At 49.7% G+C, this 25357-nt stretch overlaps 2 long non-coding RNA genes across 3 annotated transcripts in view; one reads left to right on the top strand and one right to left on the bottom strand.

Annotated features, from left to right (window-relative positions):
* LOC112547297 (uncharacterized) overlaps nt 1–25357 on the bottom strand; it is a 70502-nt gene that overhangs the window by 5947 nt on the left and 39198 nt on the right. Inside the window, exons 2-4 of the long non-coding RNA XR_016350683.1 lie at nt 14093–14177; nt 8640–8826; nt 8069–8156 (exon numbers count right to left, since the gene is read on the bottom strand). This is a non-coding gene — a long non-coding RNA (uncharacterized LOC112547297). The remainder of the gene's footprint in view (nt 1–8068; nt 8157–8639; nt 8827–14092; nt 14178–25357) is intronic.
* The window catches only part of LOC112547298 (uncharacterized), a 31773-nt gene continuing 17462 nt past the window's right edge, over nt 11047–25357 (top strand). The window contains exons 1-3 of one of the 2 annotated variants that reach the window (XR_016350682.1): nt 11047–11155; nt 17134–17228; nt 18188–18245. This is a non-coding gene — a long non-coding RNA (uncharacterized LOC112547298). The remainder of the gene's footprint in view (nt 11156–17133; nt 17229–18187; nt 18246–25357) is intronic. The other variant, XR_012895671.2, reaches the window with a different exon arrangement.

The raw sequence follows: 25357 nt of genomic DNA, 5'->3' as shown, positions 1-25357 counted from the left end.
TCGGCAAAGGATCAAAACAAGGATCCGGCGGGTGCTCAGAGCAGGGCGGAGATGGCCCCCGAGGGCCTGGTGGGGCTCCCCTTGGCTGGGCGCCTTCTCCCTCTCTCAGTTGCTCAGGCTCCTCACCTGCTTTTCCAGTCACCAGCCTGTCTCCCCAGGCCAGGCGCTGTTGGGGAAGGGCTTTTCTCCTTTCCCCTAGTTCAGGGCGGGCCGTAGGGCCGGCAGACAGGACCCATTCCCAGGGCACTGTAGGCAGAGGGTGAGTGGCAACCGGGCATGGGTGTTGCTGGATAAAGGGGGTGCAGGGTACTGGGCAGGGGGGAATGCTGGAAGCACAGGCAGGAGGTGTTGGGATGAAGGGTGTGCTGTGCAGAGATTAGGGGCAGAGAATGGGGGTGCAGGCATTGGGGAGCCCATGGTGCCAGGGGAAAGGGGTGGTGCTACTGTAACGCCCATAGGCAGAACCGAACCCCGGACCTTTGGCACTTCCTAGAACAGTCTCTACAGCTCGAGTGAAAAGCCAGCCGGCTCTCAGCTCCGGTTGTAGAGCAAACTCATTCTCGCTCTGTATGTGGCCTCAGGGCCTCCAGATGGGACAGCGCCCGACCCCGGAGGTGTGCGGGTTGCACTACGCCCACCGGGCTCAGGGGCACCAAAACACAAGTTCACCGAGGTGCCACGTTCCCTAAGTCAGCCCTGTCCCGGGCAGTCCCTGCCCCTGGGCATTGTGGGCAAAGGCCCAGCTAACCACACAGCCCCAGCTCGAAAGCAGGTGAGACAGGCCTGTAGAGCCACGTGTTTGGCAAGAGATCCAGGGTTTGGGTCGGGGGTCATGTCCCGTAATCACCGCTGGAGCCTAAGTCTCACGGTACCGCCAGTTGCCGTAACAAAGACATTGGTCAACAAAAAATCTGCACAAATGCCCTTTGGGACTTCTTGGCCATCGGGCTTCTCATGGGACAGGCAGCACGTCCCTGGGTAGCAAACACGAGCCGGCACACGATAGATGATGTCAGGGTCTTGCAACCCGGGTAGAGGAAGAAGAGATACCGTCAATGAAATGCTCTGAGGTAGTGGGCAAACCCGGAGGTCTCATGGAACACCAAACCGACTGCGTCCAGAGCGACCGATTGTTCGTCTTCCTGCCAAACTTGCCTCGTGAGTGAACTGGGGATTCCTCTGTGGCAGCGGTTCCACTCTGTGGCCCCACATTTGAAGAGGAACATGGTTTGGGAACCGCTCCTAGCCAGGAGGAAAGTGAGGGAGACCTCTTCGACTCCAGATCGGTACATACCTTCGCCCTGCTGGTCTGCTGTACATACCTTCGCCCTGCTGGTCTGCTGTCCCGTGCACGTTGGCAATGCAAAGAGCAGTGGATGATTCTTCCCCCGAGGCACCGCAGAAAAGTGGTTGAAAACACAACACGGCTCTGCATAGCTGTGTGTGCTGGGTTGTGTTCCTGCTGGCTGGAGAAATTGGGCTGTCTCCATGGCTCCTGGCTAGCTTGGTTTTACTCTCTGCCAAAAGAGAAGCTGGAATGGACACCTATGCACCCATGGAACCGCACACACAATTAATTGTGTGCGCAGATGCGTACTGCTTCCTGATTTGTGCGCAGGGAGGCAAGTAGGCAATGAATTTTGCACGTGCTGTCATGGGTAAGTCCATTGTAGCAAAATTGGAAAAGCAGGTCAACTAATTCTTTTTCACAGGCTTGGGTGTGCAGGAGAAATTGCCCCTCTGCAATTGCACAGCCATCCATGACTTTCATCTTTGCCTCACAATGAGGCTGCCAATCAGCTGATCTTTGCTTTACACCAGCGTGCAACACCAACCTAAGTAACTTGGTGGTGGCTGCCCAGCTGCTCCCAGGGTGGGACTCGAACCCATAACTTGAGGCATTGGATGCTGAGGCTGTGTCCATTATGCCAATGGATGACTCATCACACCACTAGCCCTTCGGTGGCTGCCTTATCTTCCCTACCTTCAACTGGTGCCAGCTCTCAGTTCTTCAGGCAAGAAGACAACTATGAGGCCATTGTGTGAGACGAGGTCATCTCTTGAAGGGCTCAGCGAAAGAAAGGAGTTCCAAAAAGGCATGGGAAGGAAGAAAATAATAGCTCTTTGCACCTTGATAACATGGGGCACCGCTCCAAACACACAAGGGGTGTGTCTAGACTACAGAGTTTTGTCGACAAAAGTGGACTTTTGTTGACAAAAACTATACCTGCATCTACACTACCACTGAGGTCTGTCGACAGAACGTCGACAGAACTCAGCAGTTTTGTCGACGCTGGTAAACCTCATTTTACGAGGCATAACGCCTTTTGTCGACAGAGTTCTGTCGACAGAAGGTGTTATTGCATGTAGGGTTGTGTCTAGACTACAGGGTTTTGTCGACAAAGCAGCTTGCTTTGTCGACAGAACTGAATGTGTCTAGACGCTCTTTGTCGACAGAAGTTTTGTCGACAAAACTTCTGTCGACTAAACCCTGTAGTCTAGACGTACCCAAGGTGACATCAAAGTTACAGCAACACCAGGAGGGGAAAGCAGCACAGAGACCAGTTTGGAAGAGTAACAGGATCAAGTTCTGTTTCCGCAAGAATTATTCTCCAGAAGCAAAACCACTTGCTCAGCTTTCCAGTCCTACTTCTTCCCCTAAGTCTCGCCTCAGCAGGTCTCCTGCAGCCAGTGCACCTCCTGCCCCAGCGATTGCTAATGCCTGGTGCTGCTCTTGATCGCAAGCGACATGCTTAATTTTCTTCACTCCAGCTCTAGATACTTGGCTTAAAAACACGCCTTTTGTAGTTCTTATGTTTGCCTGCCTGCCTGACTGTATCAGGAACAATTTAGTTTTCTCTCTTCCCTGCTGGAGCAGTTGGCAAGTTACAGTCTGTGCTTGAAAACGCTTTCATAACATTTGTTTTGTCTTGCAGAAATAAGACGCAAATTCTTGGCTCTCTGCATCAAATACAGCCTTCTTGCTGCAAATGTATGCAAACGAGCAGCTGAAAAATATGAAGCACTCAGGTATGACTAGACAGCCAGTTCTGTAGGCAGAACTTCAGTATATCTCCCGGCGGTATTATGTTTTTGTAGTTGGTTGCTCTGGTTTGTTTTTTTGAGTACATCGGAAGGAGCTTTTTAAAAATTATTTTAAAGTAACATTTAAATTGTTTCAAAGCAAGATACTGAGTTCACTATTTATCGAGATCTATCAATGTCTTTAAAAGCAATCTTTTATATCAGATTGGTAGCACTCTAATCTACTTAATCTGTTTGTCAGGAAGAAAAACACATAGCCCATCAATTCCCATGCTGGTTTTGAATATTGGTTACATTCAATGAAAAATATTATCTGGGGATTAAACTTAAGTCTTACCTCAACAGAGGTGATAGTTACAAGTAATATAAATGGGACTGTTCACACACAGGGATTGAAGAGGAATCAGAAGATCCCAGAGATGTAACTGAGATTTTCAAAAGTGAATAGTGATTTTGGGGTCCAACTTGAGACAACGTAAAGGAACTTGACTTTCAGAGAGAGGATATTAAGTACTCTCTGGTCAAGCACTTACATGAATATTTACCCTCTTGGACACATAATGGTGAATGCTCATCTATGCTGATTCATGTTTGTGAACATGAGAAACTTGACTTTAACCCCCAAAGCTATCAGGTCCTTGCATAGTGGCCAGAGAAAGATTCAACAGTGTTGAGTGGAGACACTTTTTATATAGGATTTGAGCAGGGGTGGGCAATTATTTTTGATGGGGGGGCACTCTAAGAATTTGGTAAGTGGACAAGGGCCACATTTTCTGTGGAGGAGGTGCAGGATCTGGGACAGAGACTGGGTGCACAAGAAGATTTTGAACTGGGGCAAGGCTGCAGGCAGGGACTCAGAAGGTTTGAGTTGTGGCCTGATGCAGGAGGGGATTGCAACCTGGGGCAGAGGTGTAGGAGAGGGGTGCAGAGGGTTGGGGCAGGGAGTTGGGCTGTGGGGAGGGAGTGGAGTGCCAGGTACAGGCTCTGGCTAGGAGGTACTTATCCAAGACAGCTCCTGACCTGCAGCCCCATGGGATCCTGGGGCAGGATTCCTTTCTGCTGTGCCTGCACACCTCTCAACCTCCCGGGAGTGTTGTGAGCAAGACACGAGAAGTCGTTTTTCTGTTCTACTCTGCGCTGATTACCTTGACTTTAGCAAGGCTTTTCATATGGTCTCCCACAATATTCTTGCCAGCAAGTTAAGGGAATGTGGACTGGATACATGGACGGTAAGATGGATAGAAAGATGGCTAGAAGGCCGGGCCCAGCGGGTAGTGATCAACGGCTCGATGTCAGGATGGTGGTCGGTTTCTAGCGGAGTGCCCCAAGGTTCGGTTCTGGAACCGGTTTTGTTCAATATCTTTATTAATGACCTGGATGAGGGGATGGATTGCACCCTCAGCAAGTTTGCGGATGACACTAAGCTAGGGGGAGAGGTAGATACACTTGAGGGCAGAGATAGGGTCCAGAGTGACTTAGACAAATTGGAGGATTGGGCCACAAGAAATCTGATGAGGTTCAACAGGGACAAGTGCAGAGTCCTGCACTTGGGACGGAAGAATCCCAAGCATAGTTACAGGCTGGGGACCAACCAGTTAAGTAGTAGTTCTGCAGAAAAGGACCTGGGGGTTACAGTGGATGAGAAGCTGGATAGGAGTTAACAGTGTGCCCTTGTAGCCAAAAAGGCTAATGGCATATTAGGTTGCATTAGGAGGAGCATTGCCAGCAGATCCAGAGATGTCATTGTTCCCCTTTATTCGGCTCTGGTGAGGCCACATCTGGAGTATTGTGTCCAGTTCTGAGCCCCCCACTTCAAAAAGGATGTGGACGCATTGGAGAGGGTCCAGCGGAGGCAACCAAAATGATTAGGGGCCGGAGCGCATGACCTATGAGGAGAGGCTGAGGGATTTGGGTCTGTTTAGTCTGCAGAAGAGAAGAGTGAGGGGGGATTTGATAGCAGCCTTCCACTTCCTGAAGGGGGTTCCAAAGAGGATGGAGAGAGGCTGTTCTCAGTAGTGACAGATGGCAGAACAAGGAGCAATGGTCTCAAGTTGTGGTGGGAGAGGTCCAGGTTGGATATTAGGAAAAACTATTTCACTAGGAGGGTGGTGAAGCGCTGGGATGGGTTCCCTAGGGAAGTAGTGGAGTCTCCATCCCTAGAGGTGTTTAAGTCTCGGCTTGACAAAGCCCTGGCTGGGTTGATTTAGTTGGGATTGGTCCTGCCTAGAGCAGGGGGCTGGACTTGATGCCTTCTGAAGTCTCTTCCAGCTCTATGGTTCTAAGATTAGGCCTCAGCTGAAGTAGTGTGTCCAGTTCTGGGCACCACCTTTCAAGAAAGAACTCACTTCCTCGGATGATGAAGAGGCAAGAAAGCAGAACAGGAAGGATACAGAGATGGGAGTGGGACATGAGCGAGAATTCAATAAGTGTGGACCTGGCTCATGTCCACCAGTGATCACATGCACCGGTGTCCATCAATGTCTGTTTGCTGCCTGTAGCAACCGTTCACTCTGCTGCAGGCTGTAACTCTTCTAGATCTTGGGTGTAGCGGGGGGTTGTTTAACGGCCTCTGTTCTAGATGAGCTAATGGTCTGGTCTGGCCTTAAAGGCTACAAAACTTGAACAGTTTGGCCTAATCATTAACTTCCATTGATGCCAGCGGGAGATCTGACCTGGTACGTCCCACGTACAAGATGTTTTCCTGGGGACAGATCCAAAGTGGAGTGGGAAGGAGGGGCAAAATCCACCTCTGCATTGAGGGATTTATGTCTGTGCTTGTCAGCAATGGGAAAGCATTCTGAAAATAAATAGTTTACACTATGCCCCGGAGATTTTTCTTGGGAGGATGGCGAGAGGGTGGAGTGCAAATGAGTCTTCAGGAGAACGTTTCTCCAGGTGACTGCTGATGTCACCGTGATTCTGTGAAGTTTGTACGTTTTAATTGTGCTTGACAAGCTCGAAATAACCATATTGGCTCGTTCCAAATTAACTTGGACTCCCCAGACAGAGTATACTGTAAACTATTTACCGTCCAGCTGTCTGCAGAGCGCCGGGGCTTCTGAGGGCTGATTACATTTTCCTTCTGATGGAAAAAAGGGAGCATTCGGAGCCCTGTCGGGTTTCACGAAGCCCAATCTCTATTGTACAGTCGGCCATGACCTCTGCAGCGTCTGCTCCCTGCAGACAATGGGCGATATCCAGGGCTCTTTCGTTCTCATTCGAGGGAGACGGGTCTCTGAATGGAACTGACACAAGCCATTCTTGGGAAGCACCTTACGAAACGGGCAAGCCACCTTGTCCCTCTCCCAGGGTGAAATGCAGTTCCGAGGTGTCGTTATTTGGCACTGAAGTCATTCTCCTTTGCAGCTGCCTCTTCCCAGGGCTCCTGCTGACCCAAATCCCATGGCACTAGGTGACATGGGTGGTTCGGGAGGGCTTTTGGAAAGGGTCAGCGAGGGAGCACCGTGTCGCTTGCTTACACCGTCCTCAAGTATCGCGACGGCTTATCTTGCAGCAGTTCCACCCTGGCTACCGACTTGGTCCATCCTAGTATTGCTAGGCACAGGGGACAAAACCCTTCCCTGCGGAGGATGGGCTGCAATGATCCGAGAGGCCGCATGCTCGATAAGGGAGTGGAGCGGTGCAAATAGTAGCTCGACAGCCTGACACGCTGCGTTCGCTGAGACAGGGACGCTGTGTCTAAACTTCTCACCAACTTTCAGTTCCATCTCCGTGAGGGCTAGAGAAAAACCAGAGCTAGGCCGGCATGTGGCCCCCGGCGGGGGGCAAATTGTTGCCTCTATTTTCTCCTCTTCCTTATAGGCAGTGGGTGAACGTAGGGCTGGGGAAGGCAATCCCCAGTCCCGCCTCTTGCACCCACCACCCATGTGCTTCCCTTGTATGTTTACTTCCTGTGACTCTTGTTAGGTCAGGACCATTGTGCAAGTGTGCAGGGAAATGGGATGCCAACGCCAAACCCCACAGCACGGTACCTGAAAACAGTGCACCCGCGGCATCTTAGTCCAGGACAAGGCGTATTCGGCGCCAGCTCCTTGAACACGTGGCATGGAAGGTGTACAGGGTTGCCCTTTCTGACGATGGCATCAAGCACAAGGCCTGCATAAGGCCCGCTAACTGGCATGGACGCTCTGAATCGAGGCCTCTCAATGCCTCGGCTGCAGGTTGAACCGTGAGGTCACCATGGAGATACGAAATTTATTTTTCAAGGTAGGGAGCAAATCGGCTTATGGGACAAGCGCTTCAGGAATCCTGGGGTTAGCAGAGCTGAGAGACACCCCCCATGGGGAGATGTTCCCATCCCTCCTACAGAGCCGCGCGGACCCCCCAGAACCTTCGCACGCCCAAGGGAGAGAGCTCATCATCTCCCGTTTCCCGTGCACCTGCCAGGGCTCCTTCTGAGAGGCAAACGGTGGAGATCCCCTACCTGCAAGCCAGGCAGGGTCCCTCTCTCTCTCAGCGGTCACTCGATAATGAGCAGGACGTCTTCCTGTCGCCCTCCTATTTGTGGCTCCGTAGGTGGCTGACCAGCCCGATTCTGGAGCCGCAGGTCTTACCGCAGAAGGGGCAGGCCCAGAGGGGGAGAACTGTGCTCTGAGGGAAAGGCGGCTGCGAGGTGGATGGATGAGGCGGTCCCATGCTGTCCTGCCAGCTGGTGGCCCAAGCGGTACAATTCTACCGTCTTAACCAGCTTCCTTTAACTCTTTTACTGCTGGACCTTTTACTGTCTTCTAGAGTCGCCCACTTTCTATTGGCAAAAACAGAACACCATGGCCCCACCCCTTCCCCGAGGCCCCGCCCCTTTCCAAAGGTCCCGCCCCCCCCCACTCACAACATTCCCCCTTCTTCAGTGTCTTGCTCTCCTCATCCTTATGTTTACTGGGCAGGGGCAAGGGGTAGGAGTGAGGACTCTAAATGAGGATGTGGGTCTAAATGGAGGCTTTGGGTGCCGGAGGGGGGCTCGGGGTGAGGGGGTGAGGGTTCCAGCTGGGGGTCACCTTATCACCTTCTAGTGTTGTTCTGTTGAAATATCGCTGGAACATCCGTTTCTGTCTGTCCCTCTGTAATTTTTCCTCTCACCTAATTGAATGCCACTGGCACAATAAAAAAATACACTCGTTAACAATGAATTTCCTTCTCTGTGTTACAAACAAATCACATTCGATTATTAAAACCAAACGCTTTGGACATCTCACAGCTTTTTGTTTACCTTTGCCATTTCTTGCAAACCAGGCAGTTTCACTTTATTTTTAGTCAGTTTCACTGTTGGGTTCTCGGTGTTCCAGAAACGTACTGCCGGAGAATCTTTATTTGTTAAAATAAATTCTCTATTGTAAGTTTAAAAAAAACCCCACGAATAGATGTCTATTTATTGTCCTTTAAAAACAAACACCAAATGATCAAAGGAACAACCTGCCCCGTCCTCAGACACGCAACAGAATTTGAATTGGTGCCATATTTTGAGTTTATCTTGTCTCCATTGTTATACCACACTTCTCAGCACGGTGCCCGACTTCACAGAACCCCTTTAAACATTTACAGGCTGTCTGGAAAGTTTCAGTTAATAACAAACCCACCTTCGTTTTTATGTACTTTGCGGCAGACGAGTTTTGTGGGTGGTGCAGATCCATTTCTCTGATCTGTACAAATCCAGGAAGAGTAACTGTTTCTTGGATAGAAGCCGTCTTATTCAAGCTCCGGAACAAGTACATTATGTCATAGCAACTGATCCCTAGTTAATTGGCACATCAAAATACCGAGCACCTGAAAATGAGATCAGTTTGTGGTAGATTACAAAACTGGGATTGTGCAAGCCTGCAGTTCTCAAATCCATCACTCAATATGGCGTTACCCAACCCGGGAACAAAAGAGATTAAAAAGACAAAGTAACCGAATGCAAAACTCCTCCAGGCCCTTGGACACAGGCTCATGAAATGTGACAGATTTACATCTCTGTCTAGGCTCTTCAGTAGAATGGGGCGAGGGGGTGGGGGGCAGTTGTCAGAGGCTCTAATCTGTTAAAAGCACAAATATCCTATTGATCCAGAGGCCAGATACAATGAAAGCGATGAGCTGTTGAATGCATCAAGGCTGCATGCAGACCGGCATGCAAAGATGTTTCACTGCTGGTTTAGATGGTTCCCCCAGTAAATGTCACAAATATCAGCCAATCGGCACGGAGCGGGAATATTGGAATGCGTGACGTAATCCCAAGTTGCAGGGGGGGAGGGCGTTTTTTTTATTAAAACTCTTCCTGAGAATATTAAGGCATTAGTGTGGGCTGGAGGACCGACCTTTTGCTAATTCCTTCGGAAAGGGCACCCTGTAGTCAAGACAAGGGGGGAAGAAAGCGTACCCTTTACAATCCCCGCCCCTCCACTCTCTGTCAGAAAATCAGATTTGGGATGTAATTTGCATAGCATGTCTCATGATTTCATTTAATCGGCCCAATCCTCTTACGGAGCAGAACAGCATCAGTTATCCCAGGCACTGTGGCTGCGTAGGGTCTGTAAATCCACCCGCCCATCCATCCCAGCAAACCATTAACTCTTCATGTAATCCTACCGCATAAAATGGGTAGCAACAGGTGAGAAGTCCCACCTTCCAATACGAGAAGCACCTAGATTTTGCGAAGGAGAAAGACTACTCTACAATCCTCCATGGTTTCTACAAGGACGTACAGCCGGTCCCCGAGTTGCGAACGGTCGACTTACGACCGTTCGCAGTTACGACCGAAGGTATTGTAAACGGTGGACCCTGAGTTACGAATGCAATCCGTGCTTACAAACAGCACGGTCACTCTAGGGTCCGACTTACGAACAAACCGAGTTACGACCCATTGCTTGGTTCGTAACTGGCTCGTAAGTTGGGGAGAGGATGTATTGCCTACTAGGCCCTGGTCTACACTAGGACTTTACTTACCCCAGGTTGAATTTGTAAGTGGAGCATCCACATTATGAAGCCCCAAAAGAATGGGCCATGGAATTTAAAATCTGCACTCAAGGAATAACGCTCATCATATATATAGTAGCCCAATGTCTGTGACTGCGTAACGCTGAAATGCTGGCTGTTCCCTCTGGGAGGCGCTGTTGCCTCCCGCCGTGGTGCTCGGCTGACTTCTGCGCCACTCAGCCGGGCCGCCGTGGGGGAGCAAGCGGCTCCCTGCGGTGGCCTGGCTGAGCGGCGCAGAAGTCAGCCAAGCGCCACAGTGGGAGGCGAAGGGGGCGGTGACGTGCGGTGTGACAGCAGCTCCAGGCCCCACCCTCTGGCAGTGAACAGACCCTGGCCGGGAGGAGGACGGGGGAACGATGGGGAGGGAGAGGACAACTGGGAGGCTGCAGGATCTGTGCTGGGGTGAAGGCAAACGGTGCAGGAGGGCAGCTGGAGCTCATAGGCAGCCGCTCAGCTGGGCTGCCGCGCAGGAGCAAGCGGCACAAACAGCCGTTGGGGCTCTGCGCTCCCCATGCAGGAGGAGGAGGAGAAGAGAAAGAGAGACAGAGGAGAGTTGGGGGGGGGGGAGGCAGTAGGAGGAGGGGAGAGAGAGAGAGAGACGGAGCGAGAGACCAGAGGCTCAGGCGAGAAGACCGACGTGGAGGAGAGACCTGAAAATCCGGTCTTATGATGGGCTAATTGGCTATTTCTGAAATAGTTCTGTTGAAATAGCGGGAGTGTGGACGCTCCAGTGCTGCTTTTTCAGAATAACTCCTCCCCAGAGTAGTTCGAACTAATGACTCCCCGTGGCCCTGGGGCTCCCAGGCTGAGATGGCCAGTCCCCATGAACGGAGCCTGCCGTGGACTCATTTTGAGGCTTCCTTGTAGTGAGGACACGCTAGTTCGAATTTGTTAAATCGGGAGTCAAGTTTAGTAACTTCAAAATAGTTTCCTAGCACAGAGAGGGCCTGGGAGGGGGGTACGCTCGTCAAGGCCGTCTCTTCATGCGCCGGCTGAGCCGCGGCGGCTTTGTGACATCACTAAAGAGCTGCCAAGCCTGCTTGTGTCCAGGCACCATTGGGCAGAGCTCAACGCGACACCTTCCTCCGAACAACTGAGGTGATGTAGAGAGAGCGCCACGCGGGGGAGCCGGGAGACGATGGTAAAGACGGTAACATTTGGGGAGTTGGCATTAATAAGGAATCCAGTCGATCCGCAGGGCTCTCCCGCCTGCAGAGAAAACACAACGCGATTTAATTTCTATACCTGTAATAACGATCTTTTTTTTCCCAAAAATTCATCTGGGCTTTTTTGCCATTCAAAATTCCCAGGAACGTTTTCACCCTCCGTTGGAATACCGGCATTTTTGGACCAGCCTCGATGCGCCTCTGGGTTACTCTGAGTAGCTTCACCGAGATCCACAGGCTGGGGTGGGCCTCAGTGAGAACAGACTCCGGTTCACGGGGTTTAGGAACACGTTTTTGTTGTGGTCCAGGTCACTGCGCCACACCCGGGTGTTTTCTGACAAGCGGCAGAGGTTCCACATTGCCCCTCCCTTCTTCTCGGGAAACAGGCTCTCCTTCAAAGCAGCAGGCCCCATCCTGAGGCCAAATCAACCAGCGTGATAGCCCCTTCCCTACTCCGCGAGACTCAGTTTCCCCCTGGAATTCCAGGTGGCCCATGCCCTCTCGTCAGGACAGCGGCGGAGCGTTCTTCTGAGGCACCGTCTCCACTCCTGCTGCTATTCCCCTCCTCGCCGAGGCTCAAGGGCATCCCCTCGTGGAGAACAAAAGCCCTTTTGTCAAGGGGGGGCATTTCGCCATCGCTGTTCCTCGTGTTCTCCATCCGTCTCTATGCCACTCCTCACCGGAAACCCCGCGCCGCTCCCTTGCTTTCTCTTTGACCTCGGGCAGGTTGCCAGGAGGTGCCAGGGCCTACTCGATCCTCCAGGCAGCATCCCACAACTCTTGTGCTTCCCATTGGAAAGTTACCCAGAAATCCCTGCTGCACGCACAGGGCTGGGCATGGGAAGACGGTCGGTACTTCAGAACAACCCCTCCCTTTCCCCAAATTTATTCCTCTCCGGGAAACATTCTGCCAATCTGGTTCTGTTTCGGGGCGAGGCTGCCGATCACCCGCAAACGTTCCCTGCTCTGGCTGGGGACTGCCTGGTTCAGGGACCAGCATCCCATGTGCTTTGTGAATTGTCAGAATTAGAACTGGGATGCTTGATTTAATCTCCCCCTTCCGGTCCCCCTGCGTCCGAGGCAGGAGGTAAAGCCAAGGTCAGGAACGGCACGAGGAAGGAGGCTGTAGCAGCAGCTAGCGGGAGTTCCACACCTACTTGCACACATTTCCTCCCATTTTCCCCGCCTTCGAGAGCATGCCTGAGCCAATCAGGAGGGGGACGGCCCTGTCACTCGGGCCCTCTACGGCTCATGACCTGCCTTGGGGTATGGCTACTGCCGTTGCTAAGTAGAGACGGTCATCTCCAGGCAAGATACCTCCAGACACAGGTTCTAGACCCACAGTCCCTAGCAACCGCTGATCTCAAATTCAGAGCCAGGAGTAGATGATGTGACCAAGGTCTTTTCCAGTGAGAGACACATCCCCAAGGAAAGAGCCCAGGGACCCCTTGGCATGCAGCCCAACGCTGACAGAGAACTTTAAACCCAACCCAAGTCTCCGTCAGCCCTTGCTGGAGTGCCACTTTGCACGAGGGGAGGAGGGTGTCTGCGCTGGCCACACACTTTTAGTATTTCCAACCGTGCCATTCTACCTCGTGATGGGGGAACCCTGGAAGAAGTGGCGCGTTAGATCAGATAACCGCTTCGTAGCCCCGGTTTTATTAGACCCACTACAATTGCCCCAGAAATCTCACGAGAACAGGCTCTCTCACTGCATTTCCCCATATTTCTGCTCTGGCATGAACCATGGTGAGAACACCCTCTCTCGCGACACGTCCATTCTCTAGAGGCGCTAGGAGGAGCCAAGGACCAAACCAGGTACTTTTCTCAAACCTCAGAAAAGTCTGATTGGTTGAAATTCTAGAGGACAATTTGAGTCACTTCTTTCCTTTGACCCAACTTGCCTCCCCCTAAATCCGTGGTGTCCAACATGCTATTAGCCAGGGGATAAAATGGTGTCCTTGGCCTCTGTGTGTCAGAGGCTGGAGAGGGATGGCAGGAGACAAGTCGCTTGATCATTGTCTTCGGTCCACCCCCTCCGGGGCACCTGGTGCTGGCCACTGTCGGCAGACAGGCTACTGGGCTAGATGGACCTTCGGTCTGACCCAGTACAGCCATTCTTATGTTCTTATGCCAACCATGACCCATGTGTGGCTATTGGGCTCGTTGACTGTGACTAGTTGGCTCACAAAATTATTTACATTTTCAGACTAATGTGGCTAGTTGGCTATAGCAGGAGCCACTGTAGTGGCTTCTGCTTCAGAACCGGTTGGACATCACAACCCTAGATCTTAGCAGATGCATAGGTACTAGTGTAACTGACCTGCTAAAAATACACCTTCAAACAGATCTGACGGCAAAATTAACTTTGCCCAAAATATCCTTTCACCATAAAATCCACACGTGATTCAGAATCTCGCTTTGCAGCTCACACAGTCTCTAATACACACCATTATGCCTCACCTCTGATTTCAAAACACGCAATTACAGGGGAAACAGTCTCCTCGTTAGCAACCAGACACCTAACTGATACAACATCGTCCCAGCCCGTGTCTCTATTAACTCTTAATGGCTTCCCTTTTTTTCCCCCAGAGCAAAAGACTTTTCAATGATTGGTTGTGATCAAAACGCTCCCCAAAATACCACAAAGTATTAAAATCCCTACTTCAATATCCTTTATCCTTTAAGGTTCTTTATAATTCAATAAACAGGATTTCAAAACCTCCCCGCATAGAGTGGACTCGTTTTGCTTTGCTTTTCCAGGCCACTCTTCTAATGCACACTCTTATTAAGCTGTGCAAGCTTACAGCTCTTTAATCTTTTGGAACACATGTTGAGAAAAAGAAAAGCAATTTTGTTTAGGAAACGGAAGGCCACGTTCAATGGGAAAGAAGCTTTTTCTGTAATCTCACCTCTTGCTTTGCGACGCCGACTCTACGGCTGTTACCCGGCAAACTCCGAGAGGCCCCGCACCAATCCATTCCTCTTCCTTTTCTCCTGGGAGGGGAGAATTAAGAGAGAACCCTAATTTTGATTTGTCTGCCCTGAATCTGTACAATTCTATGCTTTCTGCCCACAAAATAATCTCAGATCTGGGCTCCTTTTGGATCAGAGCTAATCGGGATGTAATTCCCCTATCTCGCTCGGTGCCCTTGGCAAAACACAAATACAGATTAGTGGGTTACATAAATGTAATTTTCTAATTAATCATTTTAGATCCAGCTACTGCATTTTTGTATGGCAACAAACATACGGAAAGATAAAGCTTAACGGTTGGTGGGGAGTCTCAGAGGGGGCGCCGTGTTCGCCTGTCACTTTCAAAACAAGTGGTCTTGTGGCACTCAAGAGACCAGCAAAACTATATGGTATCAAGAGCTTTTGTGGGCAAAACCCACTTCCTCAGATGAGCTGGACACTGGAGTGGAGGGGGAGAGGTTTTACGTAGTAGAAGGGGGGTTGTTTTGTTCTTGTTTTTAAATCACCTCCTCTCTCTCCCCTCCATCTGACCTTAGCTAAATTCCCTGAAAATTCAGAGATACCACTAGCGAAACCTCCTCCTTGCAGCTGGCCTGTGATACCAATAAGCGCTCGGCAGTGATAGAGTCATAGAATCATAGCACAGTAGAACTGGAAGGGGCCTCGAGAGGTCATCAAGTCCAGTCCCCTGCCCTCATGGCAGGACCAAGCACCATCTAGACCAGCCCTGAGAGATGTCTGTTTAACCTGCTCTGAAATATCTCCAGTGCTGGAAATTCCACAATCTCCCTAGGCAATTTATTCCAGTGTTTAACCACCCTGACAGGCAGGAAGTTTTTCCTAATGTCCAACCTAAACCTCCCTTGCTGCAATTTAAGCCCATTGCTTCTTGTCCTGTCCTCAGAGGCCAAGGGAACAATTTTTCTCCCTCCTCCTTTTGACACCCTTTTAGATACCTGAAAACGGCTGTCATGTCCCCTCTCAGTCTTTTCTTTTCCAAACTAAACAAGCCCAATTCTTTCAGTCTTCCCTCCTAGCTCCTGTTCTCTAGATCTCTCATCTTTCTTGTGGCTCTTCTCTGGACCCTCTCCAATTTCTCCCCATCTTTCCTGAAATGTGGTGCCCAGAACTGGACATAATACTCTTCATTTCATGACACTTTAGCTATTGCCCAGTCTATATGGAGGCCAGGCTGCAGGGACGGGGTTGCAAGTTCCAGTTTTGCAGTGATCAAACTTTTGAACTTGTTAGGCCTACACCGTTTGTCAGTGATGCTGACAATTTCAGAGAACCTTAAATCTCAGCCTAGGAATTGAGGCTGTCGGTAGGATTCTGTGCCCTACGCAGTCCTATTAAACGGGTGCCCCGATGCCCGATGCCAGCCTGGGGGAAGATGCCGATGTTTTTGGTAATGTGATTTTATGATCTTCAGCAACCCACCGATGAACTATTTGCAAAACAAATGTTAAACTCAGGTCCTGACCCAGTTAATTCAGAAACTGACAGTCTATATCTGGGGTTGGCAAATGCCGGTTAAACGGCTTCCTTGCCTCTTGAACGGCTCACACACAGGTTCAGTGTGCTGCCAACAGCTCTGGCAGGCTTTGTTACTCGTAAGCTAACTAGATCCTCTCCCGAGGATGCAGAACCACAGGACAGAGACAAGAAGAGACGGGAGGGTGGACATGAAGACCCAGCGGTGCCCCAAATTTTCAGGTGCCCTACGCAGCTGTGTATGGGTAAGGATGGCCCTGCTACGAATGGGCTTATTACTAATACAAGTGTAACCTGTTACTGCCTGGGATTTTCCACTTACATCAAGAGCCCTCAGAGACCACTACAGTTATCCAAGGCCCATGTAGACTTTGCTGGCTGAATCTTTTTGCCCTCATAGGCAAACTCCAGACTGTAGCCTCCCTATCTTCTCCCCCCCGGGCAAACACCCAGGAAATGAACTTTCAATGATTGTGGCCAATTGTCCTCCTATATTTCTAAGATTCCCGATTCCACATTTAGAAGAGGCCTCGTGGAACCTGGGCATGTTTCTAGGGAATCCCCAAAGCCACGAAGTTTGGATCAGGATGGAATCCCTTGATCTGTGGTGGAAACTGGGTGGCTGGATCCATCGTGTGAGAAACGAGAGGACTGAGTAACTCAAGCTTTCCAAGTATTAATTCACTGGCCAGAGCTACGGCTCCTTCGCAGTGTGTGCAGACAGGTCTTGGCTGATGGCTGGCTATGGGATAGGTTCCTAAAGCTTGCTATTTCTATGAACATTAAAAAAGGCCACTCCGGGCCAGACTAATACCCCATCTGCCCCAGAATCCTGTCGTCTGACCGTCGCCCGCACCAGGAGCCCCAGAGGGAATGAACAGAACAGGAAAATGTATTTTGTGATCCATCCCCTTCAGTCAGAGGTTCAGGGACACTTAGGGCATGGGGTTACTTTGTGGACCTTCTTGGCTAATAGTCATTGATTACCCTCTTCTCCATGAATTTATCTCATTCTTTTTTGAACCTAGTAATACTTTTGGTCTTCGCAACATCCCCTGGCAAGGAGTTCCACAGGTTAACTGTTGTGAGAAGAGGTTCTTCCTTTTTGTGTGGTTTCAGCCACACTCTTGTGTCACTCCGCTCCTTAGTTTAGAAACCTATTCCCAGCCCCTCTCCTCGGCTGGAGACAGGAACGCTCCACTTAGCCCTGTTCCTAAGTTTTCACTCCTGGCTTGCTGCTCCCTGCTTTGCCTTCACCGCCTATCAGAGCAACCTCTCTTCTTCCTACTACAGTCACCATTACTCCAGCTCTTTGCACAAAATCAGCCGTGGCAGGTGCCAATGGACGTTTTGTTCATTCCTCGTCCTGTCCCCAGCCTCCCCTCCTGGCTTCCCTTTGTGAGTGGATGTCTTTTGTGGAGGGCCACCGTTAACGTGGGATTGCAGGTAGCTTGTCCAGAGGATGTTTCTTCTGTTCTCACAGGTGGCTGCTGAGCCGTTTGAAGATAATTTGCAGACATCTTTGGTTTCGTGCTGGGCAGGGGGACTAGATCCTCTTTCAACTTGCCCTTGAAAAAGGTGATTTGCTTACCTCCATACAGAAGAGGGAGGGATTTTCCTCCTGCCTGCAAACCTTGGGGGGTAGGGGGGAGAGAAAGAGGGGGGGGGGAATGGGAACATCAACATGTTCAGAAACTATTCAGGAAAATATTTTTTTCCCACCCCCTTCCAGCAAAAGAATCTTTTTTCGCTAAGCATCACAAGGAACATACCGGCACTGTCGCTTTAAAAACAAAACGAAATGCTCATTAGCTGGCCTATTTTTTCAGGTGTGTTCTAATTGTGCTAATTAACTCGAAGGTAGATTTTTAGCACTTCAGCCTCCCTTTCTGCCTTCAAATGCCAAAACAAATCTTGCCATAATTACCAGCAATCCTTTTCATTACCGGCTGGCTAATTATCCTATTAATAGCACATCCTCAGAGACGGTATTTGCTTGGCAGGCAAATATTTGTTTTTAAATTAGCAAACACAAAGACAAACTGTTCTGTTTGCAAAAGGATTTGGAAATGCAAAATGGTTTATATTTGTGGAAAAAAATATAATCCAAGTAAAACCAAATGCTTCATCCATTTGAAGCATTTGAATCTTTTTAGTGTGATCATCTAGGGGGAGGCTAACTAAGCCAGGAGAGGTAGCTTTAAATACTTGGATAATAATGTGTGTCTATCTATACATGGGTTTGTGTGCGTTTTATCACCGGGGAAAGATGATGCATGGCAAACAACTGGAAAAATGGAACCTCACAGCAAATTATAAGTCTCAGAACCATCTCACTCGGGGAAATAATGAAAAGAAAGGTTTTGAAGTATCTTCCGAGCTGGTTAAATTTAAAGCTGAAGCTGTGAAGCTCTTTTTAAATGTCACCCACAGCATATTGACAGCAAAATGATATGGGAAGTCTCATAAATAAATTTGATACGGATATTTTTCTTCTTCTTTTGCTACTTATTTAGCAATTTATTTGTTTTCTACAGAGTGCTCCATATCATTGACGCTTTCTCCCACTGCAATAAACTGAAACACATCTGCATGGTGTGTTTATACACTTTTTTAGGAAACCTTTCCTGGAATTAAAGAGTCCTAAAAGTGGACTTTTTCCCATCCATTTGTGGAATAATTTTATGTGCACCAAGGTATGTGTCAATGTGCACCACCAATAGAAAAAAAACTAGCCATGGATGCTCTGCTGATCAGCTGGGTGGCATTTGAATATGTCCTGAGTGGCCGCACACGCTTACAGCTTACAGGGAACACTGGTTGGTGGTTTCACACCATGGAGATGTCCATGTTGGGTTAATACCAACAAGGAAAAGTTTGCCAGCTGGTGTTGTAGGATGTCTCATTGGCTGGGGGGCTTTGGAAACCTGGGTTCAAAACCCAGCTTAAGTCACAAATAAAAACGAGAAAGATGATATTAGCCACACCCTCATTTGCCCCCAGGAGGGGCCAAAGAGCTGCTCCGGGGGCCAGGACTGGACCACGCAGGCATTGAGAGAAGTGTCAGGGAAATTGCACAGTGCTGTCCTGCACAGTGGGCCTAACCCACGCCCCTCTGAAATCACCTGGAGTACTTCTAGGAGACAGGTGGAAGGGAGTTGGGGGAAGTGAATGCTGCTCAGATGAAGAAAAGAGCCTCCCCTTTGCTCTCCATGAGGCTGTGGAGCACGCAACACGCAGAGACCACCTCGGGGATGTTGTGCTCCCCCACATCGAGGTACCTGAACCGGGCCTTGAGGCACCCGAAGGCGCATTCCACCTGCATGCGAGCCTGGTTCAGGTGCGCGTTAAATTGTTCCTTGCTCGGGTCCAGGTGGCCAGTGTAGGGCTTCATGAGCCATGGCATCAGTGGGTAGGCCGCGCCGCCCAGGACGGGGGGCTGTAAACAAATTCTATGAGACCGTGGGAAACTTGGCCATCCCCATGAAAAGTGGACATCCAGCTAACTAACATCATTCTGGACCATGGATGTTTCTGGATCAGAGAGTTCTGGACTAGAACGGTTCAACCTGTACTCACAATGTCCCATACATGTACAATGTCACCATTTCAGCAGACCGATGTCATTGGAGCACCTGCAATGATGGTAGCAGCAGTGGAAATGCTAATGTAGATAGGTCCTAAGATGTCTTCTCTGTAAGCATCGCATTGTCCTGTCATAGAAGGTCAGCTCTTGGCAGCACTCTGTCTAGGAAGACCTGGATAAATTTGCTTATGGGAAGAATGAAAACTGAGGGGAAAAAACTGTTGGGGGCTGCGTCCAAAATGAAATTTTAAAATAGTTTTGGTGACGCGAAAAGTTGAAAACATTGTTTTAGGTTGAACTGAGAACACGGAGAGCCAGGACGGGGGGCTGTAGACACACTGTATGGGACTGTGGGAAACTTGGCCATGACAAGTGGACATCCGGCTAACTAACATCATGCCGGACCAGAGAGGTTCAACCTGGATACGGCTAACACTAACAAAAGGCGCTACAGGTTGTCCAGGTGTCCACATATCATGGGTGTGGCCAAGTTTCTCACAGTCCCATAAAGTTTGTTTACAGCCCCCAGTTCTGGGTCTAAATGTCCTCGAACAGCCCAGCAAGCAGGGGAAGTGTTGGTGATGCTGCTAGACAATATTGACTTCTCGTAGTCTGGCAAATTTTCTGGTTCGGCACCGGTCAGGTCCCAAGGATGCCGGACTAGAGAGGTTTGAGGGGTAGATGGGCTTGCAGAATCCGGTCCGTTAACCTCCAGGGAGGATGATGGCATATGCAGAAGGAACAGCTATATTCATCAGGCCCGCTTGTCACAGGCCAACTGAAGCGCGTTCAGTATGTTGAGCCAGGCAATTTGCACAGGCCCCTGGAACTCCAGATGTTTTCCTGTCTAAGAGGCTAATAGTCTCGGTTTTACAGGAAAAGGTAAAAGCACGCTGTTGCTGTCACACCTCAGCCATGAAACGCACGATGAATCCTTCCAATCTAACACAAAGCTCTTTTGCTTCAAACACGTGAGATTTCAATACGTAACTGACAAGCGTCAACGTGGGAACTTAAGATTTCCAGGGTTGCGCCAGGCCCGGACCAAATCGCTACGTGTATTTGTTCATGTTTTCCACCTTTAAATGCTCAAGGTACATACCAAGGAATGGAAAGTTTGACATTTACGTTTGGACTGAGCTTCAGCCATGTGCAGACAGCCGGAACACCGTGCCCTTGAACTCATGCCGTGGCGCTATGCGGCGTGGTCTGGGCAGCAATGACGACGTAATCTGACCCACCACAGAGAGGAGAGTGATAACCGGGCAGGGTTTTGCAGCTGTGCGACTCTACAAAGTTCAGTGGGTACGAGTAAGTGAGGTGGATACGAAAGTCGGAGCTCACGGGTATAAAGGCAGGAGGGTCATGGGCAGTGGGGGAAGGCCCATCTGGGGAAGACAAGTCCCAGCCCCGCCCCTTCCACCTAAGGCCCGCCCCTAGAGACAAGCCCCGCCCACCACTCCCCAGCATCCAGGGAGCAGGGCTGCCACGACACTGCTCCAGCCTTCTTTGGTGGCTGGGGAAGCCGGGCGGCCGTGCCGCAGCTCCAGACTCCCGGCAGCCGGGGCATGTAGGCAATTTTGGGAAGGCTGTGCCTTGCTTGGTCTACACTACCGTCTGCCCATGAGGAAGGTCCCCCTTAAAGACTGAAAGGCCCTTTCTCCTAAGCCAGGCTCTCTGAATCTCATCATATTCTCACGCGTGCTGACCCACACCGGCGCTACCGCGGTTCAGTGCCACCGGGCCTTCCATCCTACCACACAGTGTATCTGTTCCTGGGAAACGGCCCCACAGCGAGACCGTTCAGTTCCGGGCTGTGGGGTCTCTCTCGCGGCCCCTCCCTTCCATCTAGAGCAGCAGTGGTTCAGCCCTCTGCATACAATGCTGCCAAGAAGCTTATGGGGAGTCTGTGAGGGATTCGAGGGTGCAGCGAGAGAGCCAATCAGCTGCTCTCAAGCTGCATACGCCCGAGCATTAATTAATGCAGGGAACGACATACACCGGCAGCTGTCAAGAGTGACAGGCAGCTGTGAGGAGCAAACTGGTCCACAGGGCCGATGCTCTGCTCAGAGTGTAAGCGGAGGGGGCGGGGGTGTGTGTGTGTGGGTGCTGTGCGAATTACCCATGTACCCATCTGAGAAGGGGAAAACATTGACATCCTGGATCCAAAGCCATGGATGCGGGAGCCACGCTGCTGGTGCATGCAGCCCCCTTCTGTCAGGACTAAACGGATGTAGCTACAGAAGAAAGTTGGTCCAGGAGTCTGTGTTGAAGTACAGCTCCAGATGTCCTGTCCCCTGGCCCGTATGGGCACTGCCCACCACACAGAAAGGAGAAGGCAAGTTCCATGTATGGAAAATATGATCCTACGTTATATGCACAGAGTTAATTTGGATTATTTGAATAACTTAGATCCAAAATACAGAGTTAGCCACGTAGAAGTAAAAACCCACAAGTCACAGAATCATAGAACACTAGAACTGGAAGGGACCACGAGAGATCATCATGTCCAGTGCCCTGGCCTGACGGCAGGACCAAGCACCGTCTAGATCATCCCTGACAGGCGTCTGTCCAACCTGCTCTTAAATATCTCCAGGGATGGAGATTCCACAGCCCCCCCTAGGCAATTTATTCCAGTGTTTAACCACCCTGACAGGTAGGAAGTTTTTCCTAATGTCCAACCTCAACCTCCTTGGTGCAATTTAAGCCCATTGCTTCCTGTTCTATCTCAGAGGTCAAAATCCATCTCCCCAGAACAGAATCCTGGATGAAACCACGCAGTTTAAAGCAACAACATTTCCATTTAAACCAACCTCTCAATTTTGTTCAGTTTGTTGTGTCATTTTCTTTTCAAATTTTAGTGCCAGGCCAACAACTGAATCGTCACTGCTGGAAGATTAATACATGGCAAGATGCCACTAGTGTGGCCAACCCTGAGCATTGAAAACCATGAGTCAGCCCCGCACGCCATTGAAACAGGCTTAAAAATCACAAGAGTTTAACAAATCAATACATGTTGAGTTCTTTTTATTTGCCCTTTAGTTTCTTAGCCCTCATCTCTGGGCATTTCCCACAAACACGAGGCCTAGAAACTGACTTGTCCTTTTAAATGAAAGCTGAGATACTCATGTCATGACTCAGAGCTTTGACTTTTCATGAAAACTCCAAATTTTGGGAAACTCAGGATAAAATTTCAACACTAAGGGCTTATCCCCACTCCTGGATGGATCAACACTGTGGCAATCGATCCACCAGGGGTTGATTTAGCAGGTCTAGTGAAGACCCGCTAGGTTGACCACCCATCGCTTGGACGTCAACTCTGTTACTCCACCACAATGAGATGAGTAAAGGGAGTTGACAGAAGAAACTCTCCAGTCAGGTTAGTGTAGTATAGATGCCATGGTAAGGCGATCCAAGCTACGTCGACCTGGATTACACTACTGAGGTAACTCAAATTGCGTCGCTTAGATCGACTCTCTCCTGTAGTGTGGACCTGTCCTTAGATATTGGGTTCATTCTTGTGAAGCGAATTTAGGACACTTTCCAACATCACCCACTATCAGGTATTGTTAGGGCAAATGCTGATGCTTGCACAGAACCCATCTGAAGTCAATACTCCTATACACATGCAAGAGTTGCCTTGTGGAGATCATCTTGCAGAATTTGGCCTTGAGCTTGTCACCATGACCGTCTAAGGGTTTATAAACAGTGCTCAGAGTTGCTACTCAATGGATCCACCAGGGATTGATTTAGCAGGTCTAGTGAAGACCCACTAAATCGACTACCAGAGCCTTTGATTATTTCAGGCCATTTTATAACAGCGGCTCCATGTCTACACCAGGAGCTGGGGGTATGATTGTCCTGCTCGTATACACATACGCAGGCTAGCTCTCCTCAAGCTCGTGCTCATGTGGATATAGCTGAGGCAGTACAGGTAGCAGGAGTGGGAGCAAAGTGGAGCCATGCTGAGTACAAACCCATCCCTACTAGTGGTGTAGGCATAGCCTCATGGGTCCAGACCTGAGTCTGACTCCACCCAAGTTTCACACCACTGGGTACTCCTGATTTACACTGGTTGAAGGTTATTTTTGATTTTTTAGTGTCACCTTAGTGCCTAGGAGTCTTAGCCAAGACTAGGGCCCCATTGTCCTAGGTCAGGGGTGGCCAACCCACAGCTCATGAGCCACATGCAACTCTTCAAAAAAAAAAAAAATTGCAGCTCCCACACCCATGGCTCTGAAAGGGGCAGCGTGTTTCTGTCTGAGAGATAGAGCCAGAGTTGTGGGGTCCTGTGCAGAGTTCAAAATGGCCACCTTAAAAGGGCAATGCCTGCTCTGCTCTTTTTTTTCTTTTGCTTGACCAAATGCAGCGACCTGGGCTTTTTTTTCTTTTTTTGCGCAACAACTTTTTTCCCCTCAGCTCTTTGCCCTGTATCCACCACTATTTTGGCTCTTCACCTATCCTAGGTGCTGTACAAGGAGAAGAGCATTCCCTACCCTGAAAATGTAGGGACCTTTGGCAAGAACAGAAGGCTGTTCCTGAGAGTCTTTGTAGCAGAAATGGGCTCTGAAATGTTATACGCTCTTCTTTCACGCCAAGTGGAGCCATACACGGAGGCCGCGACATGGGAGATGCGGTCAAGAGGCCGGATGAAGCATCCCAACCAAGCAGCTATTCTACTCTAGCACCTTGTTGACTGTAAGAGGGTGGCTTGGGTGATCTCCCATCAGCTCAGACCCTCGGCTCACTCCCCACGCACACCCCCCCATGTCAAGTCAGAGAGAAGCATCTTAAAACAACAGCGGAAACCCATTTGCCTCCAAGTCATTGGAATAAATCAGGCAGCGATGCGCATGCACTGTCAACACAGGCAGGGGGCTGCCTGCAGAGCAAAGCGTGGGGTCATGGACACATTATTTGGGGGAGGGGGCTCTGTGTTTCCCCATGTTCATAAACCGCCACATGTGAGATGCTATTGTTGGAAACAACAAGTAATAACTTGATGTCTACACCCGTGACAAATTGTACAACAGGATGTCATGTCGACACTGACTGACAAATCCCTTTGGGAGACTGACAAAAATCACAGCTGTGCTGTGGTCGTATAATTAGATCACAAACGAGGATGACGTTCGGAAAGCGAGAGGGGGTCCAAAAGACAGTCAGAGTCTGCAAAGCACAGGAAAGCCGCCAACGCTGCGGCAAAAGAATGGCGTAGCTTAAGAGCCTTCCTCCACCTTTGCACGGGGTCGGAACAAGGCCTTGGCGTCACTTAAATCAGTTTATGGCAAGAAGAGGCACAAGAACAGCCGGACTGGGTCCGACCCAAGGTCCATCCAGCCCAGTGTCCTACCTTCTGACAGTGGCCAGCGCCAGATGCCCCAGAGGAAATGCACAGAACAGAGAATTATCTAGTGATCCCTACCCTGTCACCCATTCCCAGCCTCTGACCAACATAGGCTAGAGACAACATCCCTGCCCATCTTGGCTTATAGGCATGGATGAACCTATCCTCTATGAATCTATCTAGTTCTTTTTTTAACTCTGTTATAGTCTTGGCCTTCACAACTTCCTCTGGCAAGGAGTTCCACAGGTTGACTGTGCATTGTGTGAAGAAATACTTAAAAAAAAACCCTGCTGCCTATTAATTGTATCTGGTGACTCCTTGTTCTTGTGTTATGAGGAATAAATAACATTTTCCTATTTACTTTCCCTGCACCAGTTATGATTTTATAGATCTCTGTCATATGTCCCTTTAATCATCTCTTTTCCAAGCTGAAAAGTCTGTCTTTTACATCTCTGTTTGCTGCAAGCTGTTCCACACCCCCTAATCATTTTTGTTGCCCTTTTGTGAACCTGTTCCAATTCTAGACTAGCTTTTTTGAGATGGGGCGACCACATCTGCAGGCAGTATTCAAAAATGTATAGAGGTGATATAATGTTCTCTGTCTTATTCTCGCTATCTTTCTTGATGATTCCCAACATTCTGTTTGCTTTTTGGACTGCTGCTGCACACTGAGTGTATGTTTTCAGAGAACTATCCACAATGACTCCAACATCTCTGTCTTGAGCGGTAACAGCTAATTTTACACCTTACCATTTTGCACATATAGCTGGCATT

The sequence above is a fragment of the Pelodiscus sinensis genome, chromosome 14, assembly GCF_052426305.1.
Source record: "Pelodiscus sinensis isolate ZL-2025 chromosome 14, ASM5242630v1, whole genome shotgun sequence".
In the NCBI taxonomy this organism is placed as follows: Eukaryota; Metazoa; Chordata; order Testudines; family Trionychidae; genus Pelodiscus; species Pelodiscus sinensis.
This window is presented reverse-complemented; position numbering and strand designations above follow the sequence as displayed.